Source organism: Mustela putorius, unplaced genomic scaffold (assembly GCF_011764305.1).
Source record: "Mustela putorius furo isolate JIRA1106 unplaced genomic scaffold, ASM1176430v1.1 tig00003846_pilon_pilon_pilon, whole genome shotgun sequence".
Classification (NCBI taxonomy): domain Eukaryota; kingdom Metazoa; phylum Chordata; class Mammalia; order Carnivora; family Mustelidae; genus Mustela; species Mustela putorius.
Genome location: NW_025421999.1, coordinates 11,764,697 through 11,789,613, shown reverse-complemented (window position 1 = coordinate 11,789,613; position 24,917 = coordinate 11,764,697). Strand labels below are relative to the sequence as shown.

At 41.4% G+C, this 24,917-nt stretch overlaps 1 protein-coding gene across 6 annotated transcripts in view; it reads right to left on the bottom strand.

Annotated features, from left to right (window-relative positions):
- PAG1 (phosphoprotein membrane anchor with glycosphingolipid microdomains 1) overlaps positions 1-24,917 on the bottom strand; it is a 135,389-nt gene that overhangs the window by 86,958 nt on the left and 23,514 nt on the right. For 5 of the 6 annotated variants that reach the window (XR_006601506.1, XM_045063167.1, XM_045063166.1 and 2 more), the window contains exon 2: positions 2,149-2,218. The exons of the other annotated variant lie outside the window; for it this stretch is intronic. The gene's annotated coding sequence lies outside the window, so the exon portion shown is untranslated. The remainder of the gene's footprint in view (positions 1-2,148; positions 2,219-24,917) is intronic. 6 annotated transcript variants of the gene reach the window in all.

The following is a 24,917-nucleotide window of genomic DNA, read 5'->3' as shown; positions in this document are numbered from 1 at the left end:
AAGGGTGTGCTGGAATTTATCAAGGAAAAAAGGGCAAGGGCATTCTCAGAAGTAAGAACAGCACGCACAAAGGCACGTGTGCCTGAAAGCCAGCTGTGTGTTGGAATATCCTGAGAAATTCAGTCTAAATGAAGCTGAAAGTCTAAATGATGCTGAAGTGGGGAGAGGCAAGCAGTGCATGAGAGGGCTGCACAGAGCCAGTCGTGGAGTCCACACCAAAGTGTTTGGATCTATTCTCAAGGTTAAAGTGTACACAGAAGTCACTGAGTAGGAAACCACGTTCTAAATTGGGGAGCAAGGGACCTAAAATCGGTAGAGTTTTGGAAGAGACTTACGTTAGTTCTAGCAACAGACTGAAGGCCAGTCATGAGGGCCAGAACTAATGTAGTGACGGTAGCAGACAGAGGAGAGACTGGGAAGATATTTACAGTGAACATTTGTAGCAGCTGGCAGTTAATATTTGCCCTCACCAAGCCCCAGTCACTGTTCTTGGAATTTTCATATATGATCTTAAATCCAGAATCTGGTGTGCACTGGATGCAGAGGGTGAAGCAATGTCAGGCTGGAGATTTCTGGCTTAAGTCACAGGGTTGACAGTGATGCCTTTAAGTGAAATATTGATTCCAGGAGAAGGAATCCGTTATAAGCAGAAGGTGAGCAGGTGGGCAAGGGGAAAATGTTTCACTGAATCCAATATTAATTTTGAGAGCTGCCGGGGATACACAAGTGAAGATAACCAAAACATTGGGGTCACGAATTCGGCAGAGAGCACACTGGAAATTTGGTCGGGGGAAAAAAAATCCTCGGTTAAATTTAAGCAATCGGCCATGAACAAAAAAAGGAGCACACAATACAATGCTTTCCAAAAACTCAAGACTGTGATTCCACTACAGAAACATCTGAGACCTATTCTATAATATATAGATTTCTGAGTTAAACCTTAATGCCCCCCAACTGGAAAATGTTTCATTTCGGGCCCACAAATAAAATGAGTAAGGCAAGCAGCTAGTGGAAATGGAAGTGCATTAGAGAAAATATTTAATCCCCAAATTGAGATTTTAGTCAAATGTTGGGTGATCAGAGTGAAGCATTTTTGGAGTGTGGATAATCAAAGCTCTTAATGCACTGATTCTTTAGGCTAAGTTAACTAACAAAAGGCAGGCTGTTTTCCAGAATCTGTAGTCATATTTAAAAAGACCTCAGAGGGTAATCAAAATGACCCCGAAATCACTCCCTGTTCTTGTAAGAGGAAAGGGTTACTCTGAAAGAGAAAGAAATTCTCAGCAACTTAAAAGAAAGATTTAATTAAAAGACAGTGGCCTATTTTACTAGATTCATTCTGTAAAGAGATGGGGAACATTCAAGCCAGATGTACGCCTTTCTTTCTAGCCCCACAGAGGAATTGCATAATGATGTATAATGGATAGAGGTCAGTCAGGTCACAGTGTTTGAGGTTTGTAAATCTTTTAAATGGGTGAACATAGCACTTTGCAGCCCAGGATTCATTGTAAAAATTGAGAATCAAGTAGTAAGCTAACTGCTATAACTAAATCTAAAATATCTTTGTGTTAACTTGTCCTTCACTTAGGTTGGATAATTTTTTTTCTGGATTCGGTTCTATTCGAAAATGACCCAAAGTCATTAAGGAAATTTGATACAACTTTATCATTAGCATATATGAGATTCCTTACACCACTGAGAACAGTGAACACAGCCTCATAATTTTGATTGTGGTGGCAGTGACAGTGGGGAACACCCCAGCATCCTATTAATCTATCCAACAAACCCTTAAGACGGTAACAGTGATTATCCTTATCTCGAAGTTGAGTAGAGAGACCGAGAGGGTAGGCATTTTGCCCAGTCTCTCACTGGTATTAGAAGGCAGAGCCAGGGTTGTGCCCATCACCAATAGGAAATGCCACACTATAGAAAGCATAACCATTGATGTCTCACAATCTCTATGGCAAAAACCCCTGGTGCTGAATTAGGAACTGTACAGGCTAATACTCTTGAGATTTTTCAGCTTCAAAGCTGTGTCTAAGTTCTACAGTGCAGGGTCCCCAAATAATCTATCGATTCCCATACAAACTTAAGCTAAAAGCAAGCTTAAATAAGCGAGAACATAGAATACATCAGATATGTGAATACCTTGAAATCACTCTTTTCCGGTTCTGAGGTTACACCCAACTGCTGAAATAAGAGAACGGCCTTGTGTTTTCTGGAAAGGAAACACAAGAAGAAACAATTTCAAAACTCTGAACTGAAGGAACATTACAATAGCTAAGGGTAAAATGATCACCTTTTCATTTACCTATTAAGGTTCTGAACAATAAGAAAAGCAACCAACAACTCTTTAATTAACCTTTAGTATTTTAATACTATAAAAAAAGAATGTTGAAAAACAAAGGTTAAACCTTTCATTTAAAATATTCACAGACCTATATATTTATCTGAAATTTATATATGCGGAAAAGTGTACATGACATTACATGTGCTCCCAACGATGAATAATTATGCCCTGGAGGTTTTAGACACATTGCTGCATTCTGCCTTTCTTTCCACAGACATGGACAGTGACTATGGGTTAGTACTGCACACCTCACACAGAGACCTTCTGAGTTCTGCAAGATACCATGGGTTAAAACAAAAAGGGCTGCATGTCCCAGATGATGATGGCCTTTTCAAGACAAAGATAGCTGGAATAAAGTGGTACAGAACAGTGTGATGATTATTACAATATATTTAGGCATATTATTTTATTTTCCTCTTGAAATGTGCCATATTTTTGTTAGCATCATTCTTACCTTAAAATAAAGATCTTATTACTTATAAAGATCATTTCCTCTAAGAGGAAGGGTGATGCTATTTTGAGGAATGTAATCTCAAATCTGAAATTTTGTTTTTGTTGACTATGGATCTAGGAAGGCAACTTAAAATATGTTAAGTGGAAGTAAAAGGCAGAGGTCATGAAAGAATGGCCCAATAACTAGACTGAATATTCTCAGAAACAGTATCCACTGATGTAAACCGATGCAAATTTTTTTCCTTTTTGGTAGTGTAAAAGAGAAAAGAAAGCCATTTCTTACGAAAAAAATGAAATGCAAGTGAATGCTAGAAAGAAAAAGAAATAGTAAAATTGACAATAAGCAAGGTGGTGTTTGCTCTGTGAGCTGCCGTATCAGACTCTCCAGGGGCCACCAAGAGCCCCCCAACCCCTACTGCACCTCATGGAGCCTACACCCACATAGTCTAAGAGCCTGAATATAAGCTCCAAGAGAAAAAGGGCAGTAAATGGCAAGGAAGAGTCACACATCGGGGAGGCAGGCAAACGGTAAAGATCACATTTACTGTATCTCAACAAAGAAAGGCAACGGAAATTCTTTCCTCTTCACCTTTTGCTGGGAAATTCCCCATTCTGTACCACTAAGCGTTACAGTTCAGCCATATCATGGGTTTTGGTAGGTTTCCTGAAAACTTATCATTTATAGAGCCAGGAAGGTGCATTTCAAGCTCTAATCAACTGTGTCAGAAGCAAGTGTTGAGAGTAGCACCTGTTTAGAAGTGGAGAACTATTTTGAGACTCTGCTACCTCTGTCTAACAAGCCTTTCTGAAAAACCTCTGTGCTATCTCAAAGCGAAGAGGAGAAGGCCCAGTTCCAGAGACCAAGTTACCAATATACATGATACAGAGACACAGGTAACAACAGACCTATGTCCAGGTTGTGAAGAGACCACAGAAAAGAGAGTGAGGGCTCTGTGCATAGGACTCTCCAAAGCTCTTCGGATGAAACCCAAGCCACTTGGCACAGTGTGACAAGCTCCCCATCACACACCTGCCACCATGCCCAGCACCCTAGTGGAGCCTCCGCCTCATCTCCCTAAGCTCCCACTCACAGTTCTCCCTGCCTCTGCCACACTGTCGGTTTACTGCCTTTTTAAGAGGTCGAACAACTCGACCTCGAAATGAATATTGAGTAAAGCAGTTGTTTTTCAGCTGGAAACGATCTGTAATGTGCTTATTCAGAGTAGGTGGATGCTGGTACCTGGCAGGGGTAGTCCACCAACCTAGACCAACAGCCTGTCACAACCTTCTCAATCTTGCCTGTCTCTCTCTCTCCCCCCACCCTTTTTTTTTTTTTTTTTAAAGATTTTATTTGACAGAGACATGGCGAAAGAGGGAACACAAGCAGGGGGGCTGGGAGAGGGTGAAGCAGGGAGCCAGATGTGGGGCTCAATCCCAGGACCTTGGGATCATGACCTGTGCTGAAGGCAGACGCTTAACGACTGAGCCACCCAGACACCCCCAATCTTGCCCGTCTCTTCTTTAGAGTCCAGTAGAGAAGTAAACTACAAAGAGCAGTGCAAAGTACAGAGCACTGGAATGTGGGGCTGGGAGATTCTTTGTTCTGAAGGGTTGGTGTTCCTTCACACCTCAGCTGTGGTGACCAAAAAGGTCTCTGGAATTTGGCAACTGTCCCCTTAATGGCAAAATCACTTCCTAGCTGAGAATCACTGGTCTCAACGAATGATGACTTATTAAAGCATAGTAATATTTTTATCTTAACTTCCATACTTTGCAGAAAGACAACAAATTGGATAAGGACCAGCAGAAAGGGCACGGGTGAGGGAAAAGAGAGGGAGGAAAGCACATATATTGAGCACCCTCTGTATTCTCGGCCCTAATACAAAACACACTCTGCTTTGGATTCCTCAACCAAAGCTTGCTCAAAAGCTTGGGAGGCAAGGATCTATGCTGGCAATGTTATTAAAAGCAAAACTCTTCAGAATGAAATTAAAATAAATATTTCTAGAACTTTCCACACTGATACACCTTTCCTTCACTTGCAATGGACCAACTGCCTGCATTTCTCATCCTTGAGAATGGGCAGCACTACACAGTCCCATGGAGAGTGCCTCCATTTGTGGCTTCATAGGACATTTCCTCTACCAACTTAAAGCCATGTACGTGGTTGTTTTCATAAGCATAGGCCCAAACAGCGTCATATGCATGGCAAATATCCTCTTTCCTAAATGCACGACAAAGTAGGCATAGTTAGCCTGTGGAATTGTCAAATGCTTTCATTACAGCTCTCTGTCAGGTCCCAAGTAAAGACAGCATGCTCTGTAGCCCAGAACAGGAGGGTTGGTTAAAGGCTCATGTGACTATCGACCTCCCTGAGAGTGTTTACTGAGAAAGGACAGGAATTCTTGGACAGAATTAGATGTTGGTCATTTTCCCTCCTGATCCCGGAAAAGCCTGGCAGGCCCAGCAACCTCTAGGACATTTGGCAGTGTCAGGTCCAAAGGGGTCCCCAAACAAGGGTCTCCCATAGCCTTGTCTGTTCAGAAAGGATGACAGTGGCTTTTAAAATATCTATGTTGAATGGAATACTATGCAGCCATCAAAAAATGAAATCTTGCCATTTGTGATGACGTGGATGGAACTACAGGGTATCATCCTTAGTGAAATAAGTCAATCGGAGAAAGACAACTATCACATGATCTCCCTGATATGAGAAAGTGGAGATGCAACATGGGGGGTTTGGAGGGTAGGAGAAGAATAAATGAAACAAGATGGGATTGGGAGGGAGACAAACCATAAGTGACTCTTAATCTCACAAAACAAACCGAGGGTTGCTGGGGGGAGGGGGGTCAGGAGAGGGGGGTGGGGTTATGGACATTGGGGAGGGTATGTGCTATGAGGAATGCTGTGAAGTGTGTAAACCTGGCGATTCACAGACCTGTGCCCCTGGGGATAAAAATACATTATATGTTTATAAAAAATAATAATAAATAAAAAAATTAAAAAAATTAAAAATCTATGTTGATATATTGTTTTTGTTATAATTAGCTTTTTCAGATTCTCTTCAAATATAATCACATCTTCCACTCTAATACATCTAATATCTCTTCAAATGCATTATTTAAGGATAATTTCCATGTGCTGGACACTATTCCTCGTGGTGTTTCCATACTGACCAAGGCAGACAAAATTCCCAGCCCTCATGGAGTGTCCTGGTAGGGGATGGGAGACAAACCAGCCATCTGGCAAAAAAGTTATGAGAATTACTAAACAACTGAAGCTAGTCTGGGGCATGGGTACAGTCATGCATGCCCTTCAACGTGACCATCATGGTGGCACCACTGGGAGACTCAGAGAATGTCCAGTGCTCCCATGGCTCCTCCAGAGGAGACCCCAGACATGGGCCCACATGCAGACATGGAGGTGAACCCAACAGATGAATGTGAGAAGCAATTTTATCAGCGGAAAGTAAAGAGGGGAAAGAAAACGGTGAAGGTTTCACAGAAGAGCAGAAAGTAGGGTTGAGTCCTCTGGAAGAGGGAGATTGTGAATGAATGGACAAGGAAACCAGCAGTCTTAGGGGTCCACTGGGTAAAAACAAGACCTATTAGTGCAGGGGTGCGTGTCCCTCTGGCCATATCAACAGCACAGATGTGGGCGGGTAGAGAGATAGTGTAAGCAGGTGAGTAAAATGAGGAAAGAGAGAAAGAAGCAAAGAACCTGAAGGTATAGCAAAGGAATGTTTGGAGGGAATGGAGAGAGAGAATGGCATCTAAGCGGGGTAACTGCGAAAGGAGAACCCGCAGGAGTGACAGTGGAAATTAGCAGGATCAATGGATTGTAGGTCCTGGCAGAGCCCCAAAATGCCTGAAAGTAAGGTGTGGGGTATAGTTGAACACAGAGGTGGTGCCTGGAGAACAGGATGCTTGGAGGGAGAGTGGGCTAAACCCTCACTATTCGAAGTGTGGTCCCCGGACCCGTAGCAGCATCAGCATCTGGAGACCTGGGTGAAATGCAGACTTTCGGATCTACTGAATCTGAATCTACATTTACCAGGTGACTCATGTGCACACTAAATTTGAGGGAGACCTGGCTTACATCTGAGCCTGACCAGAAGCACGGGCACCAGATAAAAAGAAGCTACTGAATCAGTTTCTGAGGTTAGGGACTTCCCTGGGGTTCTGCTCCCCCTCCTCCACTTTAAACGGCTCATTTTGGCTTCCTGGGTTTCCATCCAGCTGCCTTGTGCCCTTGCTCCGTCCTGCCCTGCAGCCTTACAATATTGCTGGCAGGCTTTAGATTCCATTTACCAAAGAAGGCAGCCCCTCCAAGCGCCTCATTCACATTCCCGCCCTTGCTGTGTAAGCAAATGACATCCCCCTGCTGCCTGAGACCAAGTTCCAGCTAGCCCCCTCTGCTCTCACCAGCCTTCGAGGTAGTAAACTGATACTTAGCGCCCTCCATCCAGCCTGAATAATTCCACATGTCTACGCAGACCCATTACTAGGCACGGATGCAAAATATACGTATTGACAAAACATAATAATATGACTTTTTAAAGCTGCAGCTTCCTGCTATTGTAATTACTCAGGATTTTGTGTCTCCTTTAAATATGAGCAGGCTGCCTTCACTCTTTATAGTTACTTTCATAAAACAAAGAAAACAACAGCTGTACACGATACTACAGGATGAAAGATGAGGTTGAGCCTAATTAATGTAGGCTCTGCTTCAATAACAGCTTTATTCCTGATAAACAGAGTGTGACATTTTCATTAACCCAGATACAAACTCCCGTACAAACACTCAGAGGTGAAAGAATATAAAAATTCCAAATTTAGAATCTGTCACTCTTCTCTTTCAGTTCCAAATGATCCCAGATGCTGTCACTTGCAGCAGTTTTATTTTGGTGAGTAAAAATGACCGCTTACGAGTCCTACTACTTGCAGATGCTGTGCTACACAACCCGTACAACCTCATCTCATGTAACGTTCAGGAGAATTCCATGGGCTCTGTACTACTGTTATTCTGGTTCCACAGAGGGGAAAACTGAGCCTTGGAAAGGATAAGTAACACAGTCGGTGAGTGGCTGAGCGAAGTGTCAAACCCAAGTTTGATCGAAGGTGGAGCCTCACTGAAACATACCATTTCAGACTGGATTCACTTACAGCTGTCACCCCAGAGTGTGGCCCTTGTGTCACTGTGTCCCAAAGCATATGCACAGTCACCACTAAATATTACATGTGCCTACATGAGTCAAGAAGGTATAAACCAATGCTCTTTAATCTCATCATCCATAAATATTTTGATACAGACCCTCTTGGTTAGTTGGGACCTTTTCTAGATCTGTGATAATTCTTTCAGCTGTTTCTAAGCTAGAAGAAATGAACAAACTGAGCCAATCTAACATCATTCTGATAAATTTTGATGTGGTTATAACAAACCTGCTCATCACTATGGGTACCTGAATGCAATCTCTGGTGGGTGGGTGGCCTGGCCTCGAGGAACAGAATCTGTTCCGCTAGCAGGAGAAAAGGCTGGCAATGGCCTCTCATCTGACCCCTTCCTCCACCAAGGCAGCAGAGACCTCAGATCTGTTTAACAAGCATACAGGAAAGAAGAGACCCGAATCCAAACCTTCCTGTGTGAATTAACTACCAAGAGACTTGGGACACACCTGCTTCCTTCCCTGAATCCCTTAACTGCCCATAATTCAGAGGTACTAATGACTGGCCCTGCCTGCCCTGCTTCCCGAGGATAGCATGAGGATGACCTGATGGCCCCAAGGCCTTGGGATGGGAAGAGCTGAGGTTAATGAAACTGTGTCCACACAATACATTAAGCAATACGAAATCAGGCCAGGACACCTACACGAGGTAATCAGAGTTGGCAAGTGAGGCCAATAAAATATATTTTTTAAAGTTTTTATTTATTTATTTGACAGAGAGGAGGAGGAGAGAGAGAGAATGAGAGAGAGAGAGAGAGCACAAGCAGGGGGAGCAGCAGAGGGAGGGAAAAGCAGGCTCACCTCTGAGCAGGGAGCACCTTGCTGGGCTTGATCCCAGACCCCGGGATCATGACCTGAGCCACCCAGGAACCTCTAAATATTTCTTCTGAGGTTAGTACAGCCAAAATAAACAACAATAACAACAAAGGAAGCCTCAGAAACTGACCTTCCCATTCCCAAATCCCCATCGGTAAAACAGAAACCTCTTCAAGTAAAAATCACAGAACCCCTTTCTAGTTTCCCAGATTTTAAAAGGAACAAAAAGCTATAAGAAAATAAATATCCCAAGGCCCATGCTGAATACATAACCTTTTTATTTTAATACATCCTATAACTGGATGAATATTTATCACTCAATATTTATAACTGTCTCTGCATAGTTCTCCATCTGTCTTAGGTTGTCAAGTCTGATAAGGCAAGGGCCAAACCTATTTAGTTCTTTTTGTAAAGCATGTGAAATTGTTATGCATAATTAGGCACTTAAAGGGTTTTTGTTGAAGATGATTATGAAGACTGAGAACAGTTAATACCATGGCAGGCATGCTTCCGGAAACCCTCCTGTCGTTCTGAAATGTCAGATGATCACGCCCATAGACTCATAGAGCTAATGGGCTTGGGGACAGCGCAGAGCTAGCGAAACAACACGTGGTTTGTGGCTGAGCAGCAGCAGCAGCATCACCGCCGGAAGCTCATGAGAAAGCCAAAGCTCGGGCCACACCCCAGACCTACTAAATGAGAAGCTGCAATTTAACAGGATGCCCAGGGACCATGTAAGCACACTGAAGTCTGAGAAGCACACACCAGAGAACCATACATACAGTTCAACATACTTCATTTCACAGATGGGGAAGTAAGACACCCAGAAAGGCTGAGCGACAGATCCTGAACTGGGCTTGGTACCTTCCCAGCCCAACATTCTACCACCTCTTGCTCCTTCAGGCATATTCCTCCTAAAATTACTCTTCTGTACATCTACGAATATGTGACTGTCTACAGCTTCCTGAGAACACACGTTTCTGTTTGGCATGGAGTCCCTGTTTCTTTCAACATTTTTTTAAAGATCTTATTTATTTATTTGAGAGAGTGAGAGAGAGAGAGCATGAGCCTGGTGGGGATCGGGTGGCAGGCAGAGAGAGAAGCAGACTCCCCACTAAGCAGAGAGCCCGATGTGAAGGCTCTATCCCAGGACCCGGTGATCATGACCTGAGCCAAAGGCAGATGCATAATGGACTGAGCCACCCAGGCTCCCTCTTTCAACATTCTGAATACACTCAAGATGCTGGAAACCGAGCTCTAGAAAACCATCTTCTAGTACTGTGTTGGCTTACGGCACGCTGCCTGCAGTGAGAGACCACACCATAATGGTGTGTGAAACTGGACAGCATGCTTCTTGGTCGAAATCCAGATCCCAGGTTTCTGCACATTTCAGGTCTAGGGATGCAGCCCAGGCTGCCAATCATCTTTGCCCTTTACTCCCTACTTCACTAAATGCTCCCAAGGCTTGACTGCTCCATGGCTTTGCCTTGAAGTTCAATTAAATGAACAGAATTCAAACCCACAGGGATATGAATTAAAAAAAAAAAAAAAAAAGAACAATTGGAAAATTTTCAATCAGCTCTTTGAGTTGCCGTTGATCCACGGGTTTGTCACTTTTAAGCCAATTCCCTCTACACTTTCCCCATCAGCCATATTATGCATTTCCTACATCAGATTAGGAGCCATTCATTTCTAACTAAATTAGGGGAATTTTATTATGGGTTTCCCCTTCGACCTCAGCCACAAAAACTAGTTAGTAAAGAGTATTCGCTATTCAAATTCCATCACTGTTGTGCAACTAATACTTCCCAAAAGGTTGAAAAGGACTGAGGCACACTTTAATCAGATCTGTAAATGGCAGATATCTGTCTTGACTCACATGTGAAGACCAAATGGCATCCTCCAACCTATGATGATAATACTAATTTCTGGAAAAAATATTAATTTCTCTATCTATGAAAAGATTGGCTATATTTTTTCAACAACTCGGAGTTTTCTTTGTATGTTCAGAAATCAGAAAATGATTTACTGAACATAAAAGGAAAGCTGAAGAAGGCATGTTTTAAAAACACAAAAGATTAATTGAATCAATAACTGGAAGTTTAGACTAAAGTTTTGGGGGAAAAATGTGAAAATTTTACTGAAAGCAAAACATTTAGATCAGCTGGAGACAAGAACAGACTGACCTATGTCGTAGGTACCACTTCCTAAATAAACCCTCAGAGAGACTACCTTATGAAAGACAGCCAGGCTTACCTTTGAAGCAGTGTTCTCTGTCTCAAGGCAACATCCTTCATAAGAGAACATTCCATCATTTGAGGATACAAAGTACCCCCAGAAAAGACCAGAAAAGATGAAGAAGAAAAAATACCAAGAGAAGATACAGCTTGCTGAAATGCAAGAAGCCTATCACAAACTAGCTGAAGTATCAGGTTTTAAGAAACATTCATTGCATCTTTGAGGTTGTGTTAAATCAGTCTATTAAGCACTAAGAACAGGGCCTAGCTTACAGTTAGTGGAATGTAAAATCTACCAGCATTAAACCCACATTCCCAAATTCCTGAACAGTAGCAACTGAATGAAACTATTTAACTGTTGCCTTTTAGATAAAGAATACTCCCTGTTTGCCACAGTCTTCACCACTCCCTAACGTCTCCCAGATACTGCAACCAGGTGCTAGCAGCTTCTGATTGTTGCAGGTCACTGCTGTTGTTCTTGGAGTTAACAAAAAGGGATGTAGCTTTACCCACCTCTCTACCAAATCACTGGCAGGGTCCTGGGAGGGCTTTGAAATCTGGCTCCCTTAATTCATTTAATGTACCCACACGAGCTTGTGACTCATACCCTGAAAAACGCTTTCAAGCAGCTGCTTCTGCCAGTACCATTCTCTTCTCCCCTTTCCCATCCCCAGTTAGAATTCATTTCTTCGAGGCTTTTGCCATCTTTCTGATCTCATCAGTTAGAATCTACTGCTTCATTATTATGTGTATTAAAATTTTAGAATGAGTCCTCTGGACTATGAATCATTTTAGGCCAATGGTTGGATCTTCTTCTTCCTTCACCTGAAGTTTTCATTGCTCACAACATCCAGCTGCAGCTTCTCAACCTTTCTATTGGAGCCATCATCATCACCATCTTCACATACATACAGACCTCAGCATGGACCTGAAGAGTGAGTGTGTGTGTGTGTGTGTGTGTGTGTGTGTGTGTGTGTGTGTTGGGGGGGCATGCTGCTGGAAAGGAGGTTGGGAGGAAGGGGGAAGATAAAAAGGACAAAGTAGGCATGTATATGCTTTCCCGGTTGGGATCTCTTATCCCCACAGGACCTAAAGAAACACAGTAGAGTGATAGAGGAAACTGGAAAAGATGAAGGAAAAAAGTTGCTCCGTTTTCTTCTAGTACTATTAGAACTCCCCTTACCAGCTTCCACTCTGCAAAGTCAGATCTATGCGACAAGGTAGGATCAAGAGTGAGGAGGAGGAGACAGAGGTGGAGGAGGCAAGAGACAAGAGAGAGAAACATCCCCACTTCTGCTCCTCGTGAGTTCCTTACCCACTCTCCATTTTCCCCTACCTCAGAGATAAAGTCTGCAGCTGCTGAGAGAACAGGAAAGAGAGAGGGGATCAGAGAATCCGGGGCAGTCAGATCTGCTCACAGCAACCTTGCCTGCCATCTCAAGAGCCTTTAAACCTCCTTCACTCCTACATCTGTCTCAGGCCCAATCTCTCCCCGGCAACATGAATGCCTCTTCTCACGGCTCAGTCTGCTCTTGTTCCTCCATCCCTAAATCCACTCCAGGGAGCCACACCTGGGGCTGGAAGAGCAGCTCCTTGAAGACAGGACTCTCTCATCTTGTTTAGCTGGTGGATAACCATGCCTAGCACTGCCTGCCTGGCCCAGGAATCCAGGCCATGTGAATGCAACTGGTTCAATGGAAACTCCTGAACTCAAAAATACTTTTCCTTACAGGATCATTATTACAAATGTACTTAGGAAGTCTCTTGACATATAGAATTAGGAAAAATATAGAAACTGTCTGCTATGGTATTTCTTTCTTTCTCCTTTAGAGAGAGAGAGAGAGAGAGTGTGTGTGTGTGTGTGTGTGTATGCCTGCAAGTAGGGAGAGGGGCAGAGAGAGAGGGAGAGGCAGAATCTGAAGCAGGCTCCATGCCCAGCATTGAGCCAACACGAGGCTGGGTCTCATGACGCTGATATCATGACCTGAGTCGAAATCAAGAGTTGGATGCTTAAGCAACTGAGCCACCCAGGCAGCCCTGCTAGGGTATTTCATTTAATGCTAGAGTTTCTGGGTTCAAATTACTCAGTTCCATATTATTTCTCATGTACTTGTTTCTTGAGATAAAGTGACAAGTTTTTCATCTGTATAATAAGATCACATGCAAAAATATTTCAATCTATTACTAAAGATACTTTAAACACAAATATCTGTGGGCACCTGGGTGGCTCAGTCAGTTAGGTGTCTGCCTTCAGCTCAGGTCATGATCCCAGGGTCCTGGGATCAAGTCCTGCATCATCGGGCTCCTTGGTCAGCAGGAAGTCTACTTCTCTCTCTGCCCCTCCCCTCTGCTCATGCTCTCTCTCTAAAAAATAAACAGATAGATAGATATCTTGAAAAGAATTGAGGTCAATTTCACAATTAATAGGAAGGTTTTTCTCTTCTAGTCCTTAGGAAAGTGGAGATAAGAACTAAGGTGTTTTCCAACAGGGGCAAAGATCTTCCTAACATTTTATAATGTTTATAAAGCCATTCGTGAATGGCTGTATTTTGGAAATGAGTAGATATCTGGGTTTAGTGCTAAGACTGACCCTGAAAAAACAGCTAAGGTTGGAAGCCAGCCTGCAAAGAGATGTCTGAGAACACTCACACATTGATAAGGGTCCCAAAAGCATGCGTTGTTTTGACTGGCATTCTTTATCCTTCCTTATTTGTATCTAAGTTAGTTCCTAGGCTCCATTAAAAGACAAGCTGTTTCAGATGACCTTGCAGGTACAGAATAAAAAGAGCAATTGACCAAAAAAAAAAAATGTCCAGTGCAGAGATGTTGCTACTTATGAAAGGAAACATTGACTGTTTGGTGCAGGAGAGAGCAGGCCTGTCTTCTGCCTTTGCCCTGTGAGCACGCCCTCCTAGAAGAGCCAACACTGCCAGTGGACTAACAACACATAGCAGGCACTATTCTATGAACTTTTCATATGCCAACAATCCAATGAGGGAAATATGATTATTATCCCCTTTTACAGATGAGGAAACTGAAGTAGTGAGAGATTCATTATTTGCTCAAGCTCACAGAGCAAGTATGGGAAGCGGGTGGGAAATAGACATACAGCAGAAGTCTGGCTCCAGACCACAAGCTCTTACCCTCTCAACCCTTACTCTATTTGACATTCTGTTGCTCACTTCTCCATTATCTTCCTTCCCTCCTGCAAATGTTCCAGTTTCACCCGCAGAGGCATTATAAGCTAAGCAGTTGCTGATCCCCCTGGTCTGGTGAAACTCCAGCCAGGTTTCTGCCTTCTCAGACCTTCCCTTTGAATAAAGATAAGGCGGATTAGCAGCGAGCTGTGAAATGGGCAGGAGTCCACAGATTAGAGCCCAGCAGACTCTCCATTCCTGAAACCTGCCCACCCCCCTGACCCTTTTCTATCAGCACCAGTCACATGCCCAGCCTGGCAGGCTGTCTTCCTCTTGGGATCTTCAATCATCCCTCAATCCTAACACGATTTGTACAAACAAGGCCACCTCTTGTCCCCTGCTCTTTGATCAGGAAGCAAACAAAACAAACTTCTAATCATAATCTAATCTAATCATAATATCATTTGCAATACCATTATCCTGAGACAATATCGAATTATACAGGAGTTCAATATTGAGCATAATCAGTTCACTTCTCAATGTTTGCTCTGTAACAAAAATGTGCTAAGTACAACAAAGTATATCAATATGAATAATTTATGAGTCCTTTCCTCATTGGTAAATTTCCCTTCTGTGAAATTCTTTACTCCTATTTCCTACTAGGTCAACCACTCCAGATTGAATATCTGAGAATCAGGAGAGACACTCAGGGCTGGGCCCCACAGGAAGCAGTTGGGGTCTCTGAGTTATAAAACTAAAAACAGCTTTAATATTTTCTCAGAAAACTAGATGCAGAAGAAATATTAGCTCTTACTATGCATATCATATACCATCCAACCAAATTATAAGCACCTCATTGAAACTCCAGATAGAACTACCAGAAGGTCCTTAGTGAGGACAGTTAAAGGATCTACAACAATGAAGATAGTAACTGCATAACACTCATTCTTGCTGATTTAAGAAATGCCAAATGAGCCATATTCTCTTCCATGTATATCGATTTCATTTTAGTGAATAACTTTCATAGATGGCCCAATGGTATCCACTCCTCCAACTACGCTGAAGTCTTAGAACTGCCAAATCTCATATAACAGAGGTTTTCAGAGATAGGACTTGACTTTATAATTAGGGAAGATACAACTATACAAACTGCTAAAATAAAAGGTAGAACATTAAAGTCACGATGAAGAAATGTGGCTTGTATGGGAAGAAAGAAACAAACAAACAAACAAATGGAGGGGAAAGAGAGAGAGAGAGAGAAAGACAGACAGACAGCAATAGATTTCTTACCGAAGAGATCAGAAAGGCTGCCTAAACTTGGCAGAATAAGTCCCATCTGGGCAGGTGAGGTGAGGGAGGTAGAACATGGTCCTAGCAGAGGTAACAGCATTACAGCTTCAGGAAGGGCAAGAGTCATAAATTCAAGTGCTGACTCTTGTCAGGCAGGTACCACATCAGTGAAATGTACCAGAGGAACCCAAAGCCTTCTTAGGTCTATGATTTCGTAGAGAGGGGGGTTAAAATGTGACTTTCCTCTACTCTGCTTTAAGAAAAACAACAGTGCTACATGATGATAAAAAGCTGCTGACTGGCTGCATTTCCCAGGGGCAATAAGGAGTGGGGAGGCCTGTGGCAAACATCCTTCTTTTAAAGAGCCAGTCACCAAGCATAGGTATCCAAACTTCCTGGGGGAATATAGGCATGTGAACCCAAGGTGGGCAGATTTTCTGTGTTTTTCTCAGAGAAGCTAGAAATTTGGATTTTTCTATACCTCACAATATTTTAATGAATGCTAACATAAATTTTAAAAGAATACTTTGCCACCCAACACTAAGTAGGTCAACACAACATGCTTGAGGATGAGGTTTGAGGGCTTCTGAGGAGGTGGGAGTAAGATGGGATTTGGAGAGCAAAGCCTTGGACTTTCATTCCCAGAATGACTCTCCTGTGGCCTGAGGAAAATGCTTAAATTTTCCGAGGTCAGCACCTTGCTCCAGAAACATACTTGGAGACGAAGTTAACAGCCTACACAAAGAGGCAGAAGAGTCAATCATTGAGAAAGAATGTTAATGATGTTGGATCTCTTTTCTTTTTTAAAAAGATTTTATTTATTTATTTGAGAAAGAGTGAGCCAGAGAGAGAGAGAGCACAAGTAGGGGGTAGGAGCAGAGGGAGAGGGAGAAGCGGATTACCCACTGAGCTGGGAGCCTGATGCAGGACTCAATCCCAGGACCCCGGGCTCATGACTGAAGGCAGATGACTAACCCATGCAGCCACCAAGGCGCCCCCTGGACATCTTTTCATGTGTTTATTTGCCATCTGCATACCTTCTTCAGTGAAAGGTCTAGTTCTTTCATGTTCTTGTTTTCTTTGTATTGTTGAGTTTCATTAGTCCTTTATTAAACACATGGTTTGCAAATATTCTTCCTCACTCAGTAGTTTTTTTCTTCATTTAATAGAATCCTCTGGAGAGCAAAAGTGTTTCATTTTGACTGCATCCAATTTATCAAATTTTCCTTTTATAAGATCATACTTTCTGGTATCAAGTCTGAGACCTTTACACCTAGCTCTAGATCTTAAAGTTCTATTCCAAATCTTCCCAGGAGTTTTATACTTTTATTCTTTACATTTTAAATCCATTATCCCTCTTTCTTCAGATTGCATAAATTCTATTATTCTCTCTTCACAGCAGTGACTCTTTCCTCCATCATTGCCATCGTGCTGTTGAACCCATCGACGGAGATCTCTACCTTGGTTGTCATATTTTTTCCAGTTTAAGATGCCCACTAGGTTCTTCATGAAATTTCCCATTTTTTAAAAAAGATTTCCTTTATTTACTTGTCAGAGAGAGAGAGAGAGAGAGCACAAGCAGGGGGAGCAGCAGGCAGAGGGAGAAGCAGGCTTCCCACTGAGCAAGGAGCCCAATGTGGAACTGGATCCCAGGACCCTGGGATCATGACTTAAGCGGAAGGCAGATGCTTAACTGACTGAGTCATCCAAGTGTCCCAAATTTCCTATTTCTTTGATGAAACTTTCCATTTTTCATGTGTATCCTGAATGTTCATAATTGCTGAACAACGTCTTTTCATGATGGCTGGTTCAACACTTCTGTCACCTCAGTGTTGGCCTCTAGTGATTTTCTTTTCATTCAGTTTGGGGTCTTCTCATCTGTTAGCATGACATGTGATTTTCACTAAAACCTGGACGTTTGGGGTATGGTGACACTCTGGATCTTATGTAAACCTTCTGTTTTGTCTGCCTTCCTCTGATACCATGGAGACAACGGAGGAGAGAGACTATGTTATCACTGCCGGGTTGGGGTAGAATCACATGCCTCCTAGACCTCCACTGACACCTGAGAGAGGGGTTCCTCCTTGCTGCTGGCCAGAGAGCACTTTGGGCTCCCCCCTGGGCCCCTGCTGACACCTTCCTGGCTGGGAGGAGTAGTGTTACTGCTTCCAACACGGATGCCGCTGACACCACTCCAGGGGTGGAGACTTGGGGGCAGGTGTGTGTGTGTGGAATCTAGATTCCTCTTGTGGTTTCCACTTATTCATAGACGTGGAGGTGGCAGGTTTTGTAAAGGCCCAGCAGAAATGAAAGTCTTGGCTTCCTACTACTCAGCCTTCTGTGACACCGCCCAGTGCAGGGGCTTGCGTGCTTCCTTAGAACCTGGCAAGTGTGGAAATCTCAGCTTCCCAATCAGCCTTTGCTGGGAAGGTCGGGCCACAGTTTGGTTTTGTGTGTGTGTGGTGTGTATGAGAGAGAGACTGAGAGAGAGAGTCAGGATGTTTGGCTACAGACAGCAGTTGTGATCTACAAGTTTTCTACCTTGATGGGGTGTCCCTTTTCTGGTCCCTGGGCTAGAGAGGGCAGACTTTTATTGTCGTTTTGTTTGTTCCCATTGGTGTCTCCTGACTGCTGGCTTCTCTAGCTCCAAATCTGGGATATATGAAGCCAAAAGAAAACCCATGTACGTGGTACCTGCCACCTCCACATCTATGAATAAGTGGAAACCACAAGAGGAATCTAGATTCCACACACACACACCCGCCCCCGAGTCCCCACCCCTGGAGTGGTGTCAGCGGCATCTGTGTTGGAAGCAGTAACACTACTCCTCCCAGCCAGGGATATATTAAGCCAAAAGAAAACCCACTGTGTCATTCCTTGGGTCTTGAGGTTCACTGATGTTCTGCTTCTTATCTCCATCTTTCACATCTTTTTATGTTTGTTTGACATGGTGTCCTGGGTTTTCAGTTGTATATTGCGGTAATAACAAGAAAAAATTAGAAAGTATGTTCACACCATCTTCCCAGAAACAGAAATCATCCTTCCTTTCATTTTGAGGTTAAAATGAGCAATCTTGTCAAGTAAGGAAATTGCATTTACTATATTGAAGAAGTCACATCAAGCAGAAGCAGAAGTTTACATGAAATTAATTTAGAATACTTATCAAATACCTTACGAGAAACTTTAAAACTGTGCCATGGCATTTAACAAATAAGAAAACCAATTTATGAAGAGTATGTTTTAAGTGCTCTCCAAAAATACTCAACTTCTATGATTAGCTTTTAATCTCAAAAGTTTTCAAGAATAAGAAAGGGACTTTATCCCTATGGCTGATGTTTTGCAATTGATTAGGTAGAATACTGAGGTTTTTAGCTTTTTTTTTTTTTCCTTCTTCGGTCATTATTTGAAGGTGTGTTTCTTTCCTAACCCATCTGTAGGAAGTAGCTGCACAGGTCTTATATTTATATTATCTGAAAACTCTTCTCCCAAACAGCCTCTTTAGAGAGTTTAAGAAAACCAGATGTATGCTAAAGGATGGCAGTCATCACAAGAGAGCAGACAGGGTCCTAACATTACATCTATTACCCCTTAATCAACCCTTTAGAACCCTTTATTTTAGACAAAATGGGCAGAGAGGCAAAAACACTACTAAAAGTAAATAAAAGTCTGCCTAAAATACACTGAGATGAAGTCTGTTTTTGACAGAAATTCTTTTTTATAGTTCAATATAAAAGGTTACTCTTAAGAAATTTAATTAAGAAAGTGTCAGAATCACATAAACTATAGAAAGTCCCAAGAAATGTGTAAATTAGAATAACCTTCAACTTGATAAAGCACTTTAGACAATTTAAGAGCAGCTCTGAGTTAAGACAGCTGGGCATTTACTTGGAATAGTTCTGGAAGAATCAGGGTTTGGATTTTGTGCTTCACTTGCCAATTAGAAGCAAATGGCGATTCCTTAGGGTAGTCTCGAAATTCATCGCGTTATTACTTCACATAGCCTTTCTCTTCCTTGGATGAACAGAAGGAAACTGCATGGTACAGCACTCAATGAAATGTAAAATAAGGATTAACAAGCCATTCTGGAGATTTAGCAAAATTAAGCTTCATCAACCAGCTTGACTCACAGCCAATCTGGCAAAAAGCATCCTAGAAAGAAAACTAACAGTGAAGTGACATGTAGCACAAAAAATTTAAGTAACTCACAGAAGCATTAAAATCATGAAAAGGTGCACTGTATTCTGTGAGCAACCAAGTCCATTACTAGAATAATAAGAGTCCACTCTGTACTCAATATGCAAGTCCAAAACTAGCCCACTGTAAAATCTGCTTATGAAGCAAATAGTACATTCCCCTACCTATCGCCAAAGAAGAGAACTAGTCAATGGAGAGGAACGTATAATATGGTACAGAAACCTATTTTCCCTTTAGGTGAAAAGGACACAGAAGACCTCCCTATAGAGCTGAGGTGTGACAAAGCCATTACTGGCTGCCTGGGACCTAGAAGACTGAATAAATTTGGGGTCTCTGTAGTCTGAATATGTCTTTCATACAAAAAATAGAACTGTTAATACAGTCTGGTAAACTTAAGTAAACTGGCAATAGTCAAAGTCTTTGAAAGTCTGAAAATGAAAGGATGCATTTGGTCAACTATGTTTTATGATTTTTTTTTCTGCACATACAATTCTAATTCTTCTGGTAAGCAGTCATAATTTTTAGTCTGGCCAGGATATATGGGCTATTTAAAAAAGAAGATTGTACTCTATTTAATAGCTATTACATACTATAAATTAGAATTTGTACCTGGAAGCACTGTAAAAAGTCAGTTCATTTTCTATCTTCAGGCGAGACTACATTAAAGTAGTTCAGGCTCAATATCAGTAGTTCTTATTTTCACTTATAGGGAAGGAGAATGTGTGAATGTGTTTATTTTTCATGAGTTTATTTATTTAATATGTTTGACCTAGAAATCATATGCTCTAACTTAAACCATTTCCAAGTTTCCATGTCTCCTAATCTGAGAATAAATCACCAATGTCTTCCTTTAAAATGCTTGCATATTATTATTATTAAAAATCCTAGAGCAACTAGTCACGTAATTATTAGATCCCACCACACAACCTTATACAAACATCAATCTCAGATAAATTAAGCATAAAATCATAGAACATAGAGAAGACCATGGAAGCCTTCCTACAACCTCAGGATCAGAACAACTTTCTTTCTTTCTTTCTTTCTTTTTAAAGATTTTATTTATTTATTTGACAGAGAGAAATCACAAGTAGGCAGAGAGGCAGGCAGAGAGAGAGAGAGGAGGAAGCAGACTCCCCGCCGAGCAGAGAGCCCGATGCGGGACTCGATCCCAGGACCCCAAGATCATGACCCGAGCCGAAGGCAGCGGCTTAACCCACTGAGCCACCCAGGCGCTTTCTAAGGACACAAAAATATATAAGCTATCGTCTGTTACTTATATACATAAAATTATATAAAATGAAATCATTTTTAATGGGGGGGCTTTTTTGACCTGTTTCTTCCTCTAATGCATATAATGCTAATGTGCTTCTCCCTATTAGGCAGAAATTGCAAATTGACGACAATACCTTTGGTTGCAATCACAGAAAAATTGGTAAGGAGACCTGGAAAAATTGTTGTGAAGTGCTAAGACTTGAAAGAAATCAACTAAATCTGCCTTGTCAAGCAAACATTTAAACAAAACAAAATTACCACACACACATTCAGAGAAAAGCTAGCTTACCATGCCATTAGAAAAAACCAGAGATGCAAAGTTCTAGGAAGGGCTTGAAAAAATTATTACCAAAAACACCGAAACAAAAGACTTTGGACAAACTGAGGAAGCTCATCAGTCATCCCTGGAAGGGAGGGAGAGTTAAATCAGCAAACAACTGGAGTCTCTTTCTAGGCAATAGCTAGTCTATTCGTTCTCAGCATTTGGAGAAATCATTGTATCAAATTCTTAACTGCTCCTCTTGAAATTAATTATGCTAAATTATGTTTATAAAAGCAGATTTATCACAACTCTGTCAAGAACTGTAAAGGCTCTGAGATTTTTATCCAACTTGTAAGCTAATGAGCTGGCTTGCCAATATTCACAGATAACGTAAGAAGACACAAAACTCCTGGGTCAGAGACAAAGGATTTTATTATCTGCAGCATAACAAGCAGCATGAGTTTTATGGTTAGTCACTTCTGCTTGGTGTTCAAGTGTGATGCTGTGTTTACAGTGGGCTTGCATTACACCTAGAGAAGACTGAGTTTAGACAATAAGAATTGTTCATAACGGAGCCCTACAGTGAAGGAAGACATTATCTTTACTGTAATGAAAAATAAATAACCCTACCCTTTGGTCTGAACACAGACACTAACTTCTAAGGCTGTACATATTACAAACATCATCCTTGAAAAAATAGTTCAGAACAAAAAGGCATTTACTTCTGCTTGCAAGATATGTAGAAATATGAGAGATGCCCCCCTCAAAGCTCAAGAAATAAAAAACAAACAATGAAACCTATGAAGACTTTGATGAAAACTGCATTACAATTGTAGATTAATTTGGAGAATGACTGCATCTTTCCTGTACTGTTCAATCCATGAACAGTGTATGTCTTTCCATTTCCTGGTCTTTTGTTTGTTTTAATAAAGTTTTATACTTCTCTTCATAAAGGTAAGATTTTTCCATTCTCAGATCTTTTGTACTCTCTGTTGCTAATTTAAATAGTATTTTTTAATATTATGTAAAATAATCCAAAGCAATTGTCTAATTCCCTTCATGTATAGGAACACAATGATGATCTATCTCACAATCTTTGTGAACTTCTTCCCATGAAATTTCTCGAATTCCCACTCTGCTTTATTAATCCATAACATTCCACAAATATTCAGTACCTTTAGCATATGTCCTTGGAGTGACTATAAAAACAGTTAAGCATTATGTAGCTTTTATTATATGCCAGGTAGTATACTGATGTTTTGTATGTAGTAGCTGTTTTATTTCTCAAAAACACTCTATGAGATAAATTCTGTTATTTGTATGAGAACAATGAAACAGATAGGGCATGCCACTTGCCCCAGATAACACACTGGCAGGCAGAAGAAGACGTTAAATGCCCTCAAGGAATTTCCAATCTAGCCTTAATATTTATAGATGTGTGAAAATATATATTATATATAGTGACTTTACTCTCCAGTAGGGTGTTTCTGGGATTGACTGAAATGTCACTATGGACCTCACAACCAGAGACTTAGGTTGGAGTCCTGCCCCACAAACTCCTAAGCTTTTTGATTTATACAGGCAAGTAATGTACTAGCTTTTTCACTTTCAATGTCACAAAGAAAATGCTAATTGTTCTATGAATTTCAGACTTAGCAGGAGAAACAAGTGAAAAAATGATAACAAATTGTGTAAAATGTCATAAAATGCATGTAAACTGTCATAACTGGCAGGCACTGATCCCTACTCTATAGCAGTATATAGCAGTGTCTATACAATAACATCCGCCCATCCTACTTTTATCTTCAGTTCATTTCAGATCAATTTAGCAATTACTTGATTGGTTACTAGAGAGTAGATTCAATGCTAGACACTGGGGAAATAAACAATAAGGTGTGATGTCTGCCTTCAAGGAACTCATAGTCCAATGGGAGAAAGAGAAACCACTAACGAGGCAATTACAAGAATGTGAGTCACTCATTAAAAGGGATATAATAGAGCATTATGGGAATGCCATAAGAGATATCTAAATGAGGTTAGGTTAGGGTGGTTGTACAAGCAGGGTCAGCTGCTCAGAGAAGGGGACACCTAAAGATAAAGGAGTCCGTTAAGGGATTTAGGGAGTTTATGCAAAGTCTCAGGCCACATTTGGGAGACTCTGACTTGCTGTATAACTAGAACACACAGGTGAGTGTAAGAAATGAGGCTGGATCACCTTTCAGAGACTCAGATCACTAAAGATTTTGTATACCATGCTTTCCAGGAGGCCACACTCAGAAAAATCAATGGAGGATTTTAAAGGATGACATGAACAAATATGCATAGTAAGTCATCTTCCCTGATAGTAGGGTAGAAAACATTATAGTTCTGGCTATGTTTGGCATAACAGAGACCAATTTAGAGGACTTCAAAAATAATACTGGTGCATATGTCACCCAGATGATAACATTCTAAACTAAGAGAATGGCAGAGGGATTTGAAATTGAGAGACTGATTCAATATTTAATAGATATGGTGTACAAACCTTGTTGGCCAAGGGCTATGAAGACAAAAGAGGTATCAAGACCTTAATTGAACCTGAAAGCATAAAAATCCAAGAAGAGAGCAGAGGCAGTAATGTCTGACACCAGCGGTAGCAACATTTTTCTCGATATGTTTCTGAGGCAAGGGAAATAAAAACAAAATAAACTATTGGGATTTCATCAAAATAAACAGCTTTTGCACAGAGAAGGAAACAATCAGCAAAACTAAAAGGCAACCTACTGAATGGGAGAAGATATTTGCAAATGACATATCCAATAGCAGGTCAATATCTAAAATATCCAAAGGACTGATACAACTCAACACTCAAAAAACCACCCAATTTAAAAATCGGCAGAAGACATGAGCCGCCACTCCAAAGAAGAAATACAGATGCCAACAGACACAAGAAAAGATGCTCAACATCACTCATCATCAGGGAAATGCAAATCAAAGCTATAATGAGATATCACCTCACACCTGTCAGAGTGACTAAAATCAAAAGCACAAGAAATAAGTGTTGGTGAGGATGTAGAGAAAAAGGAACCCTCATGCACTGCTGGTGGGAATGCAAACTGATGCAGCCACTGCAGAAAATGGTAGAGGGGTGCCTCAAAAATAGAACTACCTTATGATCCAGCAATCATACTACTGGGTATTTACCTCCAAAATACAAAAACACAAATTCAAAGAGATACACACAATTCTATGTTTACTGAAGCATTATTTACAGTAACCAGATTACGGAGGTCACCCAAGTGTCCATCAATGGTGAATGGAGAAAGAAGTGGTACACACACACACAAACACACACACACACACACACACACACTGAGCAGTATTATTCAGCCATAAAAAGAATGAAATCTTGCCATTTTCAACAACATGGATCTAGAGAGTGTGATACTAAGTAAAATAAGTCAGAGAAAGACAAATACCAAATGATTTCACCTATGTGTGCAATTTAAGAAAACAAATGAACAGAGGTGGGGGGAAGACAGACAAACCAAGAAACAGACTCTTAACTATAGAGAACAAAAGGGTGGTCACCAGAGGGGAGGTGGGTAGGGGGATGGGTGAAATAGATGATGGGGAATAAAGATTATGCTTATCATTATGAGCACTAAGTAGCGTACAGAATTGTTGAATCACTATATTGTAC